This window comes from Podarcis raffonei, chromosome 2 (genome assembly GCF_027172205.1).
Source record: "Podarcis raffonei isolate rPodRaf1 chromosome 2, rPodRaf1.pri, whole genome shotgun sequence".
NCBI lineage: Eukaryota > Metazoa > Chordata > Lepidosauria > Squamata > Lacertidae > Podarcis > Podarcis raffonei.
Window position 1 is genome coordinate 7,545,172 of NC_070603.1, and position 7,089 is coordinate 7,552,260.

The window sequence follows — 7,089 nt, forward strand, 5'->3', positions numbered from 1 at the left end:
TCTGTCTCAGCACTGTCTACACAGATTGGAGCAACTCTCCAGGGTTTCATATCGGGACAATTCCCAGCCCTGCAAGGGATTGAACCCAGGACCTTCTGCATACAAAGCATTATATATATCTTTTTAAAGTCTTTAACTTTTTTATTATTTAAAAAAACAAAGCAATAAAAAATACATGGTCTTTAGAGTTTAACACTACACACATTTTACATGATTACATTTACAATTTACACTTTAATCCATATAGTGACTTTTGAGTTTTCACATTATTTGATCTTTTCAGACTTCATAGCAGCAGAAATATCCAATATCCCTGTTTCCACAGTGGTCAAAACACCATTTTTTTGGGTAACCCTTGATCTATTCCATCCAGTCTTTTCCTTTTCAAATTTGGAGCTGGATTTTGTTGCTCTTTCAAGGCTTCTGCAGGGCAATTGGGTCTTGGCAACTGGCTTCCAGGTGTTGGTGCTGGCCAATTGCTAAAATACTTCTGTTTTAGTGCCTGAGTAGCTGTGACCCTAGATTAAATGTACGGTAAATAAGCCTTGCTGCAGTTCTAGCAAATCATCACCAGCAGCACTGAAGATGTGATGAAGTGGATTCCAGGGAAACTATCCCTGAGCTACAGCCCTGATTGCTTCATACTAGCAAATCCCTGATGTTGTGATGGCACTCGGGTGTCAGGCTTCAGAGAATCCGATCCCTCCCGTTGTGTCAGCCAAGAAGCAGATAAACAAGAAGAGTTCTTAACAAGTGGTTTATTCAATATTCACAGAGAGAGACAAAGGAATGTGGTCTCTCTTAGAAAATGGCGTTGCTCTGAGTAAGGTCCTATCCCCTCCGTCTCTCCTATTCTACACCATCCCTTTGCCAGCTGATCTGTGCTTTCTGCCTCTGAGCTTTCTGTTCTACAACTCTCAATGCATGCCTGGTCCTGGGAGAGGGGGGTCAGGAATGCTTTCCAAAGACACTGAGTCTGTCAACTGTCTCTCCCCTGCTGCTCTCCCAATATTTCCCAGCTTCTCCCCTCTGCAGCCTCTGAACTATGACCTTCTGCAAACCACTGTTCTAAATCTATACAGTGGTACCTCGGGTTACATATGCTTCAGGTTACATAAGCTTCAGGTTACAGACTCCGCTAGCCCAGAAATAGTACCTTGGGTTAAGAACTTTGCTTCAGGATAAGAACAGAAATCGTGCTCCAGTGGCACGGCAGCAGCAGGAGGCCCCATTAGCTAAAGTGGTGCTTCAGGTTAAGAACAGTTTCAGGTTAAGAACGGACCTCCGAAACGAAGTACTTAACCTGAGGTACCACTGTACTGTCCTCCTCTTCTCAGGAATGTTCAGGAAGAGGGAGGCAGTCCCCACCATTCCTCCTCAGTCCAGTCCCTGGCACCAGGTAGAATAAGGGCCCTGCAAATATTGCACAGACCCCCTGCCATGCCATATCCCCATCAGAAGGGGCCAGCCCATCAAACTGTCAGAGCTGGAAAGCAGGTGTGTCCTTTAATGCAGCAGTATTCCCAGCTGATATGGGACGCGGGTGGCGCTGTGGGTAAAAGCCTCAGCGCCTAGGGCTTGCCGATCGAAAGGTCGGCGGTTCGAATCCCCGCGGCGGGGTGCGCTCCCGTTGCTCGGTCCCAGCGCCTGCCAACCTAGCAGTTCAAAAGCACCCCCAGGTGCAAGTAGATAAATAGGGACCGCTTACCAGCGGGAAGGTAAACGGTGTTTCCGTGTGCTGCGCTGGCTCGCCAGATGCAGCTTCGTCACACTGGCCACGTGACCCGGAAGTGTCTGCGGACAGCGCTGGCCCCCGGCCTCTTAAGTGAGATGGGTACACAACCCTAGAGTCTGTCAAGACTGGCCCGTACGGGCAGGGGTACCTTTACCTTTACCTTATTCCCAGCTGCAGTACTTTCCTTTTCCCCACAGGGAAGATGGGCGTGCTTGGGGACAATAATGGAGAAGGAGGCTAAGCTTCATTCATGACTGGGTGACCCCTAGTTATTGAGAAGCAACCCTGCCGCTCTCAGCATAACTCTGCCTTTTCATCTGCCTAGCTCCATCGTGGGTTCTGTTTCTTGGGGATCTTTCAGACTGTCCCTATTTTGAGGTAGAGTTCAATCACATGCTTGCAAATTCTGTCTATGCGGTTACAATTGGTCGGTGCAACAATGGCTGCTTGCCTTCCACATGAGGGGAGGCGGCGGTTGCATTCCAGCATGGTTGTGGCAGCGAGGTGTCCATCCAGCAGGGTCCACAGCCATGGAAGAACATCACTTCCTCCTCCACTGGCCATTGGGGCTCACCTGTGGTTGTAGCCAATCGTAGGGATACCATTTCACCAGCAGGCAATGAGCTCTAGCTGCTTGGCAAGAGCATTAAGGGTTGCTTGCAGCTGTGATTGGTTTGGCATTGAGGCGGTGGGGAGAGACTGACTCGAGCAGCAGATAAGGCATTGGGTTGGGCAGTTGGTTGGGAGCCCCTCCCCGCCCACCGTCCAAGGAATCAGGCTATCCCGTTAAAGGGTTCCAGATCATAAGTGCTTCTCTCCAGATGCCCAGATGAGGGCTGATGAGCCATAGCACCACAAATTGGCTGATCTTGGGTGTGGTCACCATGATTTGATATGCGTCACAGGGCGATCCTTCACCTTAGTTAACCCTGTGAAATAATGAAATAGCTGAAAGGCTGGTTGATTCAAGATACATGCCCAATGCTTGCACCAAAACCTGGTGACATCTGTGGTCAATAAAGTTGTGGCCTGTTTACATCCCAAGTTGTCATGTTTATTGCAATTTCACCTTGTCTCAGCCCATCGTTCATGACTTCAGTGTGCCTGGGGCCTGCAAACCCACCTTCTCCAAAAGATTGGACTTTTTGCGATAGGACAAGTGAAGGGAAAATGGACTGGGAAGTATCGGGTAACATTTGCCTTGAAACAACATAATCTAACCTCCCAGCTAACAAATCTGGATGAATGCTCAGAAAACAGGTTATGTGGATGTGCCCCTAGTCACATGGCAGTGGGACAAAATGTTGGGAAACTGCCTTTTTAAATAAAAGAGAGAGAGAGAGAGAGAGATATGAAAACCAAGCTTTGTGCAAGCTGCAGTCAGCAAACCACCATTACTGTCATCAGACCATTGTTGCAGGTTACTACTTATGCAACAGATGTACTGTCTTAGCAGTTAGCATTTTATAATCCTCTACTCTAAGCAACATGGTTTAAGCAATTTGAACAAGAACTTACGTACCAACAAAGAGCAATGCCCTGGCTCAAGCTTGTCTGAGAGCCTTCTCATTTGCCTTAGACTCTGTGATCCTGTGTGAGGACAGATCAGTGACGGAAAGAAACTTTGCACATGCTCAGAGACTCTTTTATTTATTATTACCTCCCAATCTCCCAAATTGAGCCTATTGGTACAAAAAACAAATTCTGGGGCTGAAACTAAGTGAACCAAGTCACAATTTAAGGCTTATTAGTAGATGTTACAAATACAGGAAAGTTCTTCCTCTAGAAGAGCTCTAACACCAATAAAAACATATTTTGGAAGCTATGAAGGACTGCTTTTTGTCTAAGAACTGGCATTTTCAATTTGGAATAGGATTGCTGTCACTGAACCACTAAGAGTCCAAATGAAATGTCAAAAACACACTGATTAAAAGCTTTGATACCATCCACTCCATAGTAGTTCTTTATGCATCTTGCCAAATTGAAGGTGGCTCATGTCAGAAATAATCACATTTAACCTTGTGGCAAGGACCTTTGACATAATCTTGATCTCCGTGACCAATTAAGAAGGAGTGCTTCACTGCTTTGCCACGTGTTGAGAATGTTAGGAGGGGAAAAGAGGCTATATATTTTTGGCAAACAAAGGTAATTATATACCCACACATGCCATTTGTTTTGAAGTGGAGAGGGGGTGTTTGTCAAACCAAGACTGCAGTCCTATAGACACTTATTTAGGAGAAAGACAGAGCATGGATAAAGTTGGTTTGCATGCCAGTTATACATATATACACACAGAGAGAGAGAGAAGGAAGCAAGATAAGTTAAAAGCAGGAGCAATGGGTGATGAAAGACAAAGTATTCCCTCCCTCATTCTACACTGTTGTGAAACCAGAGAGAAAATGGATATGACAAATATTTTCTACAAAGCTCAGAGACGACTAGGGGAAAGGGCATCGTTCGACTCTGTCTTCTTGGTTTACTGGCCAGTACCAACCAAGGGATGTGGGTGGCGCTGTGGGTTAAACCACAGAGCCTAGGGCTTGCTGATCAGAAGGTTGGCGGTTCGAATCCCCACGATGGGGTGAGCTCCCGTTGCTCGGTCCCTGCTCCTGCCAACCTAGCAGTTTGAAAGCACATCAAAGTGCAAGTAGATAAATAGGTACCGCTCCAGCGGGAAGGTAAACGGCGTTTCCATGTGCTGCTCTGGTTCGCCAGAAGCGGCTTAGTCATGCTGGCCACATGGCCCGGAAGCTGTACGCCAGCTCCCTCAGCCAATAAAGCGAGATGAGCGCTGCAACCCCAGAGTCGGCCAGGACTGGACCTAATGGTCAGGGGTCCCTTTACCTTTACCTTTACCAACCAAGCTATGGGGAGGGGAGGTAAGCCAAACCACTGGGTTTTACTCCCACATTAGGTAATCTAGAATAGCTACTTTGAGCTGCATTCTGGACCCTCACCTCCAGCCTCCATGCACTTAGCTAAGGTTGTACACCCACACAACTGTTTGTCTGTAGGGCCTGTACTTGTGATCAGGAACCCTGATTGTTCCAGGGTTCCCAATCATGCATAAAGGCCCATTTCTGCATATGCAGAGCCTATAGCTCAGTGGGCAAGCATCTGCTTTGCCTGCAGACAGTCCCAGGTTCAATCCCCAGCAGTAGGGCTGAGAGAGACTTCTGCCTGAATCCCTGGAGAACTGCTGCCTATCGGTTTAAACAAGACTCAGCTTTGATGGGCCAATGGTCTGACTCACTATAAGGCAGCTTCCTATGTTCTCATGATCCCATTCTAATAACACACTGACTGTTAGTTCCTCGAATCCACTTATTCTGCAGCACTGCTTATCATTGGAGGAGACTTCAATGCACGCATGGGTGTTAACGGCGTTAACTTATACACCCATTATAATCAGTTTCCGGAATCCGATACCTATTTAGATGGAGGCACCTCCACCTATCTAAAGATCATAGATGTAACTACTCAGGGCTTTGTTTAGCCCAGGCTGTAAGGCGGAGTGACCTGCTAATATTAAACGGTAATACAGAGGGAGATTGGCCCCAGGGAATATACCCATTTTACAAAGTTCAGAGGCAGTGTCATAGATTATATCGCAATCTCACGATTTGCACATTAGTTTGTTATGGAGTTTGAAGTGGGCCACATTGAAAGCGATCACCTTCCCTTAACAATGGTACTCTCAGGTCTGCAATTTAACAACTCTGCCTTAAAAACTCAATTTATCTCCAGCTCAAACTTAGGCATAACCACAGCCAATAGAATTAAATGGATGCCATTACTTAATTTAGCATTGACTCACTTTCTTCATACAGATAATTTAAAGGCTATCCACACTGCTATTATTTCAGCTACTTCCGCTGCTGAGGCCATGAAATCATTTAAGACATTGACTGACAGACTGCAAGGCCATTTAAGAACTGAGTTTACAAACAGTGGCTCAAAAAGGTTAATGGACTCTATCAGCTGGTTTGACAAAGAGTGCAAACAGGCTAAAAGACACCTGAAGAGAGTTTACCGCAAATATAAGAAAGCTAAATCTCCCCTCTTACTTACTGCATATGTCTCCCTCAGACAGAATTATAAACTTCTGATAAAATGGAAAAGACAGAAAGCAGAAAGAAATCTTTCCACACAAGTGTTCCAAGCTAAACCCCTAGCACAATTATTGTATGGGGCTCAGATTTGGACAGGCTCTCACCTTGGATCGACAGAAGCTGTCCAACCAAAGTTCTTACGGCAAATTTTCTCTGTGCCATCCTGTGTCACAAACACATTGTTGCACCTAGAGGCTAATCTTCCCTCAATAGAATTACGGATCTGGCGTAGGACACTTAACTATTGGCTTCGCCTAAACTCAAATCTCCCCGGTCTAATATCCGTAGTGCTGCAAGATTGTCACAAAAGCACCTGGACTAAAATTGTCTATCAAAAACTTCACTCTTGTGGTTTATCACCACAACAGCTACTCAACTTTGGGTTTTAGTAAAGCAAACAGTCTAATTCCAACAGATTCCACACGAAAAATGTTTATGTCCTTGTGGAGTTGGCAGTCCCGAATCGGTGGCGCATGTCCTTCTGGCTTGCACTCTTTATAAAGACTTGAGGAATGAGATTATCACCCCTCTTTTATTGTCCATTCCGGGTCACCCAACCACTGTTACAGTGTCCTTTCTCTTGGCAGATCAAGATGAGCAGGTGACAGCAAAGGTTGCAAGGTTTTTAGCTGGGGCAATCAGAATAAGATCCCCTATTTGACTATTGATTCAAAACCCTAAAATGTATTTTATATAATTGTCTTTTTATTTCTATTCTTTGTATATCCTATAGTTGTTTTATTATTGCTATGACCGATGGCTGAGGCAAATAAAGATTCATTCATTCATTCACTGACTGTGAAGGTTGGAGTTGGAAACCCATGAAAAGCAGGTGAAGAAGACATTCAATCAAAGAACAGCATCTGTAACCAAAGAAAATGCCATAAGTTGTGCTAACTGGCCTGAGTAGTTTTCAATAAGCACTTAAACTCCATCATTGTTGGCACCTAACTTCTATGGGGAGGTGGTCCTGCCCATGGGAGAAGGCCGTCTCCATGGTCACCACAAGTTGGACATCTGCAAGATGAGGTATAATCAGGAGGGCCTCACTTGCAAAGTTATCCACAAAGGTCCAGAAGGCCTCCCCCCCCCCATTTTAAAACAAACAAATCTGTGTCTTGAAATATACTCAGAGTCGCAAAGTGATTTCATGCTCTTTATTCAGCTCATAGTGGTGAGGAGGAATGAATGAAAGTCCCCTCACAGTATCTGCTTTATATACATTATTTACACAATGGGCTG